The sequence below is a fragment of the Apodemus sylvaticus genome, chromosome 3 (assembly GCF_947179515.1).
Source record: "Apodemus sylvaticus chromosome 3, mApoSyl1.1, whole genome shotgun sequence".
NCBI classification, from domain to species: domain Eukaryota; kingdom Metazoa; phylum Chordata; class Mammalia; order Rodentia; family Muridae; genus Apodemus; species Apodemus sylvaticus.
In genome coordinates, this window is record NC_067474.1 from 33,347,064 (window position 1) to 33,361,476 (window position 14,413).

Here is a 14,413-nt window from a genome sequence, read left to right on the forward strand (position 1 = left end):
GGTAGAAGGGATCCATTTAAAGGAGCCCTAAAATTCTGATTTCACCGGAGAGGTAGTAGAGACTCCAGAGGCTGGTACCAGTTCACATCTTGAAAAAGAATCTCTGGAGGGAGAAGTTTTCCCTAACCTGTAAGGTAAGCCACACAGTCAGCAAAATGCTGACCCATTCCAGTAAATGGCATAACTGGCAGAGAAAATGTTAAATGGGCCGGTGATATAGGTTCCTAACAGTAACTCCCCTTGGAGACTTGACTGACATAATAGAATAACAGGGGAAAAAATGTTGGTATGGGTCCTGTCTTAGTTACTTTTTCCTTGCCCTGATAAAACATCATGACCAAAGAAAACATTTGACTTGGGACTCATGTTTTAAAGGTTAGAGTCCTGACCATCATGGCGGGGAGCATGGAAGTGGCAGGAAGGCAGACAGAGTGCTGGAGCTACAGCTCATAGCTCTACAAGCATCAAGTAAGGGGAAGGAACTGGGAATGGTGTGGGCTTTTGAAAATTTAAAGGACACTTCCCCAGTGATAACACATTCTTTAATAAAGCCACACTTCCTAGTGTTTCCTAAACAGTTCCACTAACTGGGGACCAACTATTCAAATACATGAGCCAGTGGGAGCCATTTTAATTCAAACCACTACACATCCACTTACATGATCTCTGCACCCCCTTGAATTCCATACAATGTGATTTGATTGAATTCACTCCTAAATTCTCCAATTCAACCCCCCCCCCCATTTCTAGCTACCTAATTTTGTTTCCTCTTCTCCTTAAACAAATTTCATCTATGCTGTCAATATAGTTATTCTATGATATGCATTGTTCTACTGGAGTATGGTTCATCTACCAGGGGCTACATTTAAAAAAAAAAAGCAGCATACAACACATGCATGTGTGTATGTGTATGTGAGAACAAACGACTATGGAGGCTCAGATGTGTGCTGCCTCATGTGGGTGCTGAGAACTGAGAACTGAACTGGGTACTGTAGTTAGAGCCTCAAGGGTTAAATTGTTAAGGCATCTCTCCAGCTTACTAGGGGCTATACTCAGAAAGAAAACTGGCTTTCCCTATACCAGTAGCTATTACTAATTGCTTCTCAGCTAGCTAGGAGTTTGAATTCATGCCCACCTCCTTTCTCTATGTTGGGATTTAGTCTGACTTGAGCACAAGTCCTATACATGCTATAAACAACTGCTGTGAGTTTATGCGTATACCTTCCCTGCTGTGTCTTGGGTGATACTGGTTTCTTATGGTCATCCTTGCCTCTGGCTCTTGTACCCCTGTTACCATCACTTCTACATTGATCCCTGAGTTTTGGGAAGAGCAGGAATATTGTGGGGCTAAACATTTTGTAGTCTCTTACTGTGTGTATCAGTTATGGGTCTCTGTGTTAATCACCATCTACTACAAATAGAAGCATCTCTGATGAGGGATCGGAGATGCATTAATGCATGAATGTAATGAAGGGTTAGGAGTCAGAGTAATACTATGTTCACTTAGCAGAATAATAGTAAACTTTCTCCTAGGGCCTATGACTTGTCTAGGCCATTCTTGGCCCAGCAATGGCATCAGGTATTCATCTTGTGGATTTCATCTTGTGAAGCAGGGCTTAAATCTAATCAGAGAGTGGTTGGTTACTTTCATGATTCTAGTGCCTTTCTTGTACCAGTGGGCATATCTTGCCAGACTGTAGAGTTATGGGTCCCATGACTGCTTCGCTACAGGGCATAACTGCTGGGGAGGCGGGATGCAGGGAGTCGACTGCACTTACCCCCCATGCTGTCACTGGGCACGTTTTGGGCAATAGGGCAGCCCTGGGACACCACTCTGGGGATAGAGAAGTGCAGTCTGCGCAGGACAGCTGGAGCTGCTTTGGGTATAGGGAGGTGGAAAGAAGGAACTCTGGCTGGTCCTGCGGGAGAGTCCTTGGTTTGGTGAGTGAGTGGTAATCTTGGGCTTGGTAGAGGGTGTGGCTGAGAGTACAGAGAGGCCTTCTACATAGACAGCAGCTCTATAGGCAAAAGTCTTCTCCATTGCTCCCCATGGCGGATCCCAATGAGAAGAGGCAGTCCATGGTTTTAAGGCATTTATTGTCATGGCGGAAAGTGGATGAGTAACACCATACCCCACTTCTCAGGGTGGGCCTTTTGCAGGGAGGAGTTTATGGGAAGGAAGGCTTATTGGCTAAGCCCTCCAGGCATTTAGGTACCTCATTAAAATGGAGATTTGTCTTGAGCCTATGTGACCACAGGTCACATCCTTTACATGTGGAGGGGCTTGGGGCGTTGTCCTTACATGACTAATGGCCACAAATTTATGGAGGGCTGCTGCTAGTGACAGGGGCTTGGTGCCAGGATCAGGCAAAATGCCTATCTTTCCCTCAAGATATTCAGAGTTTCGAGCCTTAGCTCAACTGGGAACAAGGCTACCTTTCACAATCCCACACAGGCCACTTATCATATGCTGTTATGTTTTGCAGGGTTCACAACTGGATAAGATTCATGGTTATGTTTCTTTCTGTAGCATGCATAGCACCTTCCAACACTACGGAGGCTAGTGAGGGAGATGATGCTTTATTTACTCTGTGTTCTATCTCTCAAGCATGTGGTACTTTCAACAACAGGGTCTTTTCATTATGTTCTAGAGGATAATCAGTAACACTGACAATGGTCTGTAGTGTCTGTTAGAAGCCAGCTCATTCTTTTCTTGCTTGTTTGTTTTTCAAGACAGGGTTTCAATGTGTTGCCTTGGCAATCCTGGAATTTGCTTTACATAACAGATTCTCCTTGAACTCAGGAAGTTTTTGTCTCCCAAGTGCTGGGATTAAGGACGTGCTACCATGTAGGGCTAAAGGGTAACTCTATTTTAACTCTGTCTGTCCATCTGTCTGTCAAGCATGGGAGCTATAAGGGCTTGAGTAGTTACTGGTAGTTGATAGGTGCTGGGAGAAAGAATGTCAGTTTTTTTTAAGAGTATAGCCCCTAGGGGGTTTGAGAGATGGCTCAGCATGTCACTTCCTGAGGACCCTGTTATACCACTACTGGGCATATATCCAGAGGATTCTTCAGCATGCAATAAGGACACGTGCTCCACTATGTTCATAGCAGCCCTATTTGTAGTAGCCAGAAGCTGGAAAGAACATAGATGTCCTTCAGCGGAGGAATGGATACAAAAAATGTGGTATATTTACACAATGGAGTACTATTCAGCCATTAGAAACAGTGAATTCATGAAATTCTTAGACAAATGGATGGAGCTGGAGAACATCATACTAAGTGAGGTAACCCAGGCTCAAAAGATCAGTCATGGTATGCACTCACTGATAAGTGGATATTAGCCTAGAAACTTTGAATACCCAGGACATAATCCACAAATTAAATGATGTCCAAAAAGAATGGAGGAGTGGCCCCTGGTTCTGGAAAGACTCAGTGCAAGAGTATAGGGGAATTCCAGAACAGGGAAGTAGGAAGGGGTAGATGGAAGAATAGGGGGACGGAAGAGGGCTTATGGGACTTGCGGGGAGTGGGGACCCAGAAAAGGGGAAATCATTTGCGATGTAAATAAAAATAAAAAAAAAAGAGCACTAAAAGCTCTTCTAGAAGACATGGGTTCAGCTATACTATAAGAAGCATCTCCCATAGTAGGTAAGATTCTGTATGACTTTTTTCTTTCTTTCTTTCTTCCTTTCTTTTCTTTTCTCTCTCTTTTTTTTTAGACAAGGTTTCTCTGTGTAGCCCTGGATATTCTGGAACTTGCTCTATAGACTGTCCTGGCCTCCAACTCAGAGATCGGCCTGCCTCTACCTCCCATGTGCTGAGAGTAAAAGCATGAGCCCTAAGCGTCCATATGACTTTTTAAATAGATATTCTGGATAAGCATCCAGAATAAAAGTATAACCAAAAAGTAAAATAATTTATAATATTACAAAAAAAAATCTACTACCACGCAATCAGGATCCCTGTGCTGACTCACTTCAGACGGAGAATCACACCCTTGTAGACTGGAGATGCCCTATTGGTGGAGGCTTGAGTCATGGAATGAAAAACGATAGTGTTTCTTTCAACACTACTTTCTCTTCTCTTCAGGAATACTCTTATCAAAGTAGTAGTCTAGTCATTTTGCCAAGGACTGTAATCCTCTGGAAGATGCCTACGATAACTGTGGTAGACATAGCCATATTGCCAAGGACAGCAAACAGCTCAAGAGGGAGGAAGGGTTAGGTTGCCATGACTGTAGCAAGTCTAGCCATTTGGTTTACAGCCTTGACCACCTAGATGAGCAAAAATGTTAATCTTCTGTAGAAGTCAAAGTGAAGTGCTGTTGGTATGAGGTAACTGATCAAGAAACCATCCATTACTCAATGCTACCAATGTGGTGAGTCAGGGCACCTTGAACTAGATTGCACAATTGAGACTATAGCCTAATTATTTTCCTTTGCTGCAGTCCTCTCTGAGTGATGATTGCATTTGAGCACACTATTTTACAGAATCTGCTTTACTAATTGAAGTTTAGTAGATTGGAGCTTTATTCAGGTTAGTGAACTTTACTTACAATGTAAAAGAAGGAAAGGAAAGGGAGAAGCTGACTTTTTACATCCCACATTCTGTTCCTCTGTGAATAGAGATTTCTGAACGGGAAGAGCTGAGTCAGACCAGAAAGTCAGTTCTATTTCTTGAATATGTTCCCAGGTAGGAGGTGAAGCCAATTGTGAAAATATCTATAGGTTTCTATAAATAACCTAAGTTTAGCATAACAATGGCCTTGGATTGTCTGACTTCAGTATGTATTCAAATAACAATTAACCTCTGGCTTAGGTCTTTTATGAAAATTAGGCTGAGTAGTAGCAAACAAATTGGAAAGGCAAACATTCAAGAAAAAGGCCGTGTGAGAAGACTCATAATCCTTGCAGCCTTGATGGGAGACCCACAAATGATGGCAAAGGTTTAGTGCATATTGTTCCCCAAGATTGAGTCTAAACCTCAGAGTAAACACTGATGCGTAAAGTAGGATCATTTGGAGCTACTCAGGAATCACAAAGAAATGCATTTTCTCAGAAATCAAGATGCTATTTTTGTATACTATATTACTTAGATAACTGTACACCATTTGTTGTAATCAATTTCTAAAAATCAGATGGAATAAGCAACGGAACGTTCTAGAAAAAAGAAAAATGCATTTTAAACTATTCCAATGATACCAAAGTAGGGTAAAAGGTGAAAATTCTAAATTGAGTATTGTTAAGTGAAGGATTCTCTACATTTCTAAACATCCATTTGTGCCTATGTTTCATCATCCAATTCAATTACAGAAAGTATTTTTTTGTTATGAAAGATACCAATGAAGAAATAAAGGTGTTTTTAAGCAAGCTATATTGAATAAAAAACAAAAAAGATACTTGAAGTAATATTCTAAGGTTGTTAGTTCAAGATATGGTCATGGAAATAGAATGCTGGATAATAGAAACTTTGATGTATCATGTATATTGGGCATGGAGAGATGGCTCAGTGCTGAGAGCACTTGTTTTTCTTGCAGAGGACCTGGGCACATCACATGGCAGCTTACAACTATGTGTAACTTCAGTTCAGAGAGATCTAATGCCCTCTTCTGGCTTCCAGAGACACTGTGTACACATGGTACACATGCATGTAAAACAATACATATACATAAAAATAAAAACAAATAAACCATCCCCTGACTGGAACCACTCAGAAGACACATAGAAGACCTGAGTGCCTCTAAGATGAGCAAGGAAGTGGTGGAGAGATGGAAGAGAAAGAGGAGGTGTGTGCACAGTGAAGAGATGTAGAACTCCAGACTTGAGGACAGTTAGGAACGTCCTGATATGAATAGCCTGAGATGCCACCTGAGGCCAGAGTAAGCCTATGCTGTCACTGAAGGCCAGGTCTGGGTCCATGGACCTACAGCATCAGGTTGTGGGTGTGGGTGTGGTTGAGGTTGTGGGTGTGGTTGTGGGTGTGGTTGTGGGTGTGTCTATCTTGATGTCCATGGCCCATGTTACCACCAAAGACCATTCATGATCATCCTTGGTAAAGCATAGACAAAGATCACCACAGCCAGACATGAGCAGGCCTTCAAGGATGCAGGGTGGCTGCCTGGTTCTGTGTACTAGAGCTCAGAATACACCATTCATGCAATTCTCTAACTAAACTATTTCCTAGACAGAGGTCAGGAGATGACAGTGTGTAAAGTACTTGCTGTGCAAGCACAGGCACCTGAGTTTGGATACCTAGCACTCATGTTGGTGCTATGCACAGAGGGGTGCATCTGAGAAAGGGGGACATAGGTTAACCCTTAACCTCATTAGCCAGCCAATGTAGCCATAGAGCAAACCCCAGGTTCAGGGAGAGACCTTGTCTCAAAAATCCAGGGAGATTAACAGAAGAAGTGTCATTGACCTAGGGCCTCTATGCACGCATGCACGCATGAGACACACACACACACACACACACACACACAGAATTGACATTGATCTAGGGCCTCTATGCACACATATGCACACATACAGAGAGAGAGAGAGAGAGAGAGAGAGAGAGAGAGAGGGAGTGGGAGAGAGAGAATTGACATTGATCTAGAGCCTTTATGCACACACACACACAGAATTGACATTGATCTAGGGCCTTTATGCACACACACACACACACACACAGAGAGAGAGAGAGAGAGAGAGAGAGAGAGAGAGAGAGAGAACTCACATTGACCTGGGGCCTCTATGTGCATGCTCTCTCTCTCACACACACACACACACAAACACACACAAACACACATACAGAGAGAGAGAGAGAGAGAGAGAGAGAGAGAGAGAGAATTGACATTGATCTAGAGCCTTTATGCACACATACACACACACACACAGAATTGACATTGATCTAGGGCCTTTATGCATACACACACACACAGAGAGAGAGAGAGAGAGAGAGAGAGAACTCACATTGACCTGGGGCCTCTATGTGCATGCTCACACACACACACACAAACACACACACACACACACACACACACAAACACACATACAGAGAGAGAGAGAGAATTGACATTGATCTAGAGCCTTTATGCACACACACACACACACACACACACACACACACACACACGCACACACATTCCTTAGCATGAAAACTGCTAACCTGCAGTTGGAAGAGGGAAAATGTGTCCCAAACTCAGTGTAACAGGACGATCTGGGCCGTTTGCTCTGAGGATCTTGGTGGAAAACCTCTGTCTCCAGTTAAGGTGAAAACTTTTGCTTAGCAGACTCAGGAAACAGATAAAAGTGAGAAGCCGTATTCTGGTGAAAAAGGAGCATCTCATGGGATGCTTGCCAAACAAAATCTCAGAAGTGCCCTGTGTGATTTAATGCCACGAATTAATAGGTTCAGAAACTGAATGAATCTCTCTCCTCTTCGCTGGGAGGATTCACAAACATGCTTCCTATAGCTATTAGCTATTTATTAGCTATTAAAGCTATTAAAATTACTATTTTGAAAAACAAACAAATGACTCACCTTCTAAGAAGAAATCATGTATGTCAGTTTACTCCCACAGACATTTTGTTGGTTTTTAGTTTGGATTTTGCTCTGAGACAAAGGATGCCTCACCTTGATACAGATGATGTGATGGCTGCTAATCTCTTAAGAACATTCAGATTGTGGAGGACAGGTGTTTTGATGACCATAAAGATGGCCTCTGCTGGTCCTCACATCAACTCTGGTGGAAAGCCTTGTTCCTCATTTTCTGGTTGGCTTGGTTAAGATGGCTTAGTTGTTTCCCACATCACTGCACATGAATACAATAACACTGGCCCAGCACCCTGAGGCGGGCAGAACGGTAGTTCAGGTTAGAGGATAGGAGACGAGTGCATCCAGAGGGCTGTGAGGTGAGCATCTCTTCACACTGTAACCCACACGAAAGCTGTGCTTTGACACCATAGCTGAGAGACTCTGGATTTAAAAATAAATGTGTCGTGTATTTTCCCATTCGTGGGCTTTTCTTTTTTTTTCAAATGAATATTTTAAAAATATTTTTCTTAAATTCTGACTTTGGGCTTACAGTTGACAGTATTACTTGATTCTTAAAAGTTAGTGGGGCTGTTTTCACTCTTTGGGGGGGCGTCTAGAAAGAAAAAGTCTCAATCTGTATCAGTTTATACAATAGGCAGACAGGTTCTATTTAAGTCGGGTGCTGTTCTGTTGTGCCTGCCGCCACATCCACACAGGTGGGAATCACTTCTGTTAAGCCCTGAATCTGAGGGACCTCTCTAAGTCCCAGGAAGGTGCTCCAGAGCCTCAGCCTTAGCACCTGCATTTTTTTGACTCCTCAGAGCCTGAGCCTTGTCTCTACCATAGTGCCTGAGAGGTACATTTAAAGGTACCATTTATTTTCTTGTCCTGAGTCTTTCTTAATCACATTAAGTGCATACAATGTAGCAATTATATCCCCACAGAGAAATATGTAGGAAAAGTCCCCCCCCCCAAAAAAAAGGAGAAGGGGAAAGAGGGAAATTGTTACTATGTTAAATTGACTTAAAGGAGATGGTGTTCATTTGACATCAATGAGATACGGTTTTTTGATATAGATTTTTTTTTATTATTAATTATTTTTATACACTCCATATTTTATCCCCCACTCTGACAAACCCTGTCCACCCTCTGAATGTTCTGCATCCCATACCTGCTCCCCTCCCATGACTCCACATGGATGTCCCTACTCCCCTCCCCACCTGACCTCTAAACTCTCTGGGGCCTCCAAGTATCTTGAGGGTTAGGTGCATCATCTCTGAATGAACACAGACCCAGCAGTCCTCTGTTCATAGTACCCTTATTAGTGATAGCCGGAGCTGGAAACAACCTAGCCGTCCCACAACAGAAGAATGGATACAGAAAATGTGGTTCATTTACACAATGGAATACTACTCAGCTATTAAGAACAAGTATGGGAGGAACTGGGACTGAAGTTTTCCCACTGCCATTTGAACCATGGAACCAGGAGACTCCTCAGCCTTTTGTGCACAGCCCGCCAGGAGCACACAGGTCCTAAGATCAGTGAAGCAGCTGGGATGAAAGTCTTCCTGCCACCATTGGCACAGCCTTCTGTGCACAGCACGCCAGGAGAGAGTGATCTCCCAGCAGTGCTTTCACTTCTGAGAACAGAGGTGAGATCTCCAACTTCTCTCTGGAGGGAGCCCAGCTAGGAGCACACAGGGCATAAGATCAGTAGAACAGCCTGGACAGAAATCTTCCCGCCGCCATTTGCACCAGGGAGCCAGGAGACTCCACAGCCTTCTGTGTACAGGCCGCCAGGAGAGAGTGATCTCACAGCAGTGCTTTCACTTCTGAGCTCATAGGAGTAAGGATACAGGCTTATAGGTCCACAGGAGGAACAAACTCCAGCCAGAGACAACAATACCAACTCGCACCAGAGATAACCAGATGGTGAAAGGCAAGCACAAGAACACTACCAACAGAAACTAAGGTCTCATGGCAACAACAGAACCCAGTTCTCCCACCACAGCAAGTCCCAGATTCCCCTACACACAGGAAAAGCAAGAGTTGGATTTAAAATTGCATCTCATGATGCTCCTACAGCTGATAAACAACTTCAGCAAAGTGGCCAGTTATAAAATCAACTCAAGCAAATCAGTAGCCTTCCTAAGCAGGCTGAGAAAGAAGTTAGGGAAATGACACCCTTCACAATAACCACAAACAATATAAAGTATCTTGGTGTGACTCTAACCAAACAAATGAAAGATCTATATGACAAGAACTTCAGGTCTCTGAAGAAGGAAATTGAAGAAGACCTCAGAAAATGGAAAAATCTTCCATGCTCGTGGATTGGCAGGATTAATATAGTAAAAATGGCCATCTTACCAAAAGCAATGTACAGATTCAACGCAATACCCATAAAAATCCCAACTCAGTTCTTCATAGAATTAGAAAGAGCAATTCTCAAATTCATCTGGAATAGCAAAAAACCCAGGACGGCTAAAAACTATTCTCAATAGTAAAAGAACTTCCGCGAGAATCAGTATCCTGGACCTCAAGCAGTACTACAGAGCAATAGTGTTAAAAACTGCATGGTATTGGTACAGTAACAGCCAGGTAGATCAATGGAATAAGATTGAAGACCCAGAAATGAACCCACACACCTATGGTCACTTGATCTTTGACAAGGGAGCTGAAACCATCGAGTGGAAAAAAGATAGCCTTTTCAACAAATGGTGCTGGCTCAACTGGAGGTCAGCATGCAGAAGAATGTGAATTGATCCATTCTTATCTCCTTGTACTAAGCTCCACTCCAAGTGGATCAAGGACCTCCACATAAAACCAGACACACTGAAACTAATAGAAAAGAAACTGGGGAAAACCCTTGAGGACATGGGCACAGGGGGAAAATTCCTGAACAGAACACCAATAGCTTATGCTCTAAGATCAAGAATTGACAAATGGGACCTCATAAAATTACAAAGTTTCTGTAAGGCAAAGGACACTGTTAAAAGGACAAAACGGCAACCAACAAATTGGGCAAGGATCTTCACCAACTCTACATCCAACAGAGGGCTAATATCCAATATATACAAAGAACTCAAGAAGTTAGATGCCAGAGAGACAAATAACCCTATTAAAAATGGGGTACAGAGCTAAACAAAGAATTTTCACATGAAGAGCTTGGAATGGCTGAGAAGCACCTTAAAAAATATTCAACATCATTAGTCATTAGGGAAATGCAAATCAAAACAACCCTGAGATTTCACCTTACACCAGTTAGAATGGCTAAGATTAAAAACTCAGGAGACTCTAGGTGTTGGTGAGGATGTGGAGAAAGAGGAACACTCCTCCACTGCTGGTGGGAATGCAAGTTGGTACAACCACTCTGGAAATCAGTCTGGCTGTTCCTCAGAAAACTGGGCATGACATTTCCGGAGGACCCTGCAATACCACTCCTGGGCATATACCCAGAGGATTCCCCAGTATGCAATAAGGACACATGCTCCATTATGTTCATAGCAGCCCTATTTATAATAGCCAGAAGCTAGAGATAACCCAGATGTCTCTCAGCAAATGAATGGATACAGAAAATGTGGTACATTTACACAATGGAATACTACTAAGCAATTAAAAACAATGAATTCATGAAATTCTTAGCCAAATGGTTGGATCTGGAAAATATCCTAAGTGAGGTAACCCAATCACAAAAGAATACACATGGAATACAGTCACTGATAAGGGGATATTAGCTCAGAAACTCTCAATACCCAAGACACAATTCACATATCAAATGACTTCCAAGAAGAAGGAAGGAGAGGTCTCAGATCCTGAAGAGGCTTGTTCCAGCACTGTAGGGGAGTACCAGGACAGAGAGGTAGGAAGGGGTTGATAGGAGAATGGGCAAAGGGAAGAGAGCTTAGGGAACTTATGGGGAGGGGGGAACCCGGAAAGGGGAAAGCATTTGGAATGTAAACAAAGAATATAGAAAATAAAAAATTATAATAAAAACAAACAATAAAATACTGTGTATTTTGAGGAGATAATCGTTTTGCCTAACAAATACATATTTTAGTTCTGAAATGAAATACTTTATTAACTAAGAAAACAAGTTTAAAGTTGAAATAAATCATTGTAAAATTGTTAATTGTTTTGATAAAACTGAAACCCCAGAGTAGAGAATCTGAAATTAGTGGTATGATTTAACTGCCTAAATTTTGCCCTTAGCAATGTTTCCATTTTATTAAAAAATAATTTATTCACTACCATGCTGCTAGTCACATTATTATTGTATCATAATATCACCCAAGCACTGAAGCCCAAGCTTTTAAAAGCTGCTGAGGATCTCTCTTTTTTCTCCACTTTGTGTATTGCAATCGTTCTTTTCTTCTTTATTCGTATTAACATGATATTAAAAACGTGAAGCTGAGTAGAAGAACTGTTCATTGTATGATAGGTCTACTTGTTACTGTTATTTCATATCATGATGTTTCATCATTTTAAAAGGTTTATGGATATGTCTGTGTATATGCCAAGTGTGTATAGGTAGGCATGTGCAAAGACCAGAAATATTCAACAGAACTCTGGAGCTTGAATTACATGTATTTGTGCTTGACCACCGAGCAAGGCATCTTTCCAGATTCATAAGGAATGCTTGGTTTTATTTATTCTTTATTTTATTTTATTTTTAAATTTTTTTTATTTGTTTGTTTTTTGTAGACAGTGTTTCTCTGTGTAGTCCTGGCTGTCCTGGCTGTCCTGGAACTCATTTTGTAGAACAGGCTGGCCTCGAACTCAGAAATCTGCCTTCCTCTGCCTCCCAAGTACTGGGATTAAAGGCGTGCACCACCACTTTCCAGAGGTTTTATTTATTCTTAATACAAAATAAATTGTTTCATTCATTCACTCAAAAAAAAAAAAAAGACCAAGGACATCCTGAGTTTTGTAGACAAATGGATGGATCTAGAAAATATCATCATATCATCCTGAGTGAGGTAACTCAGACCCAAAAGTGCATGCATGGTATGTATTTACTAATACATGGATGTTAGCAAAAAAAAAAAAAAAAGTACAGAGTATCCAAGATACAGTCCTCAGAACTCACAAAGGTCAACAAGCTGAAGTGCCCAAGTGAGGACACCTCAAGTGCACTTGGGAGGGAAAAGAAAGCAATCACAAGCGGGGTGGGAGGAAGCTGAGAGGGAAAGAAAATGGGGTGGGAGAGAGGGGAAAGAGGGGGAGAGGGGAACCTGATCTGTCATTGGGGGAGGGGAAAGGACTGAAACCCTGAGGGCTAGCAGAAAGAATGGAAACAGGCAACCTCAGGAGGTAGGAGGTTGTGGGGAACCTTCCAGAATGCACCAGAGACCTGGGAGGTGAGAGACTCACAGGACTCAAAGGGAGGGACCTTAGATAAAATGACCAGCAGTAGGAAGAAGGAACTTATAGAGCCCACCTCCAGCAGGAAGACAGGGTTTCAAATGAGGGAGAGGGGCGGGAGGCATCCCCCAGTCAGGACTCTTACTCATAATTGTTCCTGTCTGAAAGAATTACAGGGATGGAAATAGAGAGGAGCCAGAGGAAAAGAAGGCCCAGCGACAGACTCAAAGTGGGATCCAGGGCAAGGGGAGGTCCCAATGCCTGACACTATTACTGAGGCTATGGAGTGCTCACAAAAAGGGACCTAGCATGACTGCACTCCAGAAGACCCAACAAGCAGCTGAAAGAGTCAGATGCAGATATTTGCACCCAACCAATGTACGAAGCTGACCCCTGTTGTTGCATTAAGGAAGGCTGAGTGAAGCTAAGGGCGACCCTGTAGAAGAACCAGCAATCTCAATCTGGACCCTCGGGATCTCTCAAACAATGGACTACCAACCAGACAGCACACACCAGCTGATATGAGGCCCCTAGCACACATACAATGAGACATGTTTTTTAATCTATTTCCCTTCAAACTATCCCTTCAAGTGGGCAATTTTCATGGCTCTAAGCTGGAACTAGATTTTTTTCTTTAAAGTCATGCTTTGCTGAGATTTCTTCTGAAATGAGTTCTCCTTTGTTTTGTTTTTACAGAGGCTTCCTTTTTTTCCTTCCTGCTGCTTTCCCACATTTTCAAACCGCTCCGTGGTTAGCACACACCCTGCAGGGCTCCGGCAGGGTCAGCAGTGTCCAGCTGCTACCGATTGGAACCAATTACTCTCTCCACAGTCTTTCCTGAAAATCGCCTCACCCCGACCAGCACCGGCCACTTCCTCAACATCGGGGCTTCTGCAGCCCTCTTGGAATAACGGACAGCCTGATCTTTCTGCCTGCCTCACAGATTTTCAGAGTTTGCTATGGAGGGCTCCTACTCTTCTGCTTGACTCGTTATACTCGACTTTAAGCAAACCGATGACTATAAAATTGAACTGGTTCACGTTAATGGACGGAGTGCCAGGGAGCAACTTCCTTTTTCTACTGACAATAACGCCTCAAAAGGAATTTTTCCTGCTTGATTATTCAGTTCTAGAGCTAGGCTTCAGGAAAGAACTCTTACCTGCATTTGTGTTAACCATTTCACAAAAAATTTATGTGTTGTGCTTGCAAAAACCAGGACCACTGTATATATCAATTTTAAGAAGCAGTTTGTAGGCACTTTGGATTATAATCTCAATTGAGCTGGAGCTCAGGATGGCTGTGACCTCAGTCCCTCAGCCCTCCTCATGACTGACCCTTCGTTGGCCAGGTGTGGAGTACTTCTCGAAGCCTTCTTGCTCTGCTCAATAGTGTGCGCTTGGATAAGAAAAGTATATGGAATACTTGCCTTTTATTTGTTTTGGGGGGTGGGGAAGGGTACAAATGCCACAGTGCAGGTGTGGGAGTCAGAGGACAACTTGTGGAGTCTGTTGTCTTCTGCCGTCATGGCTGG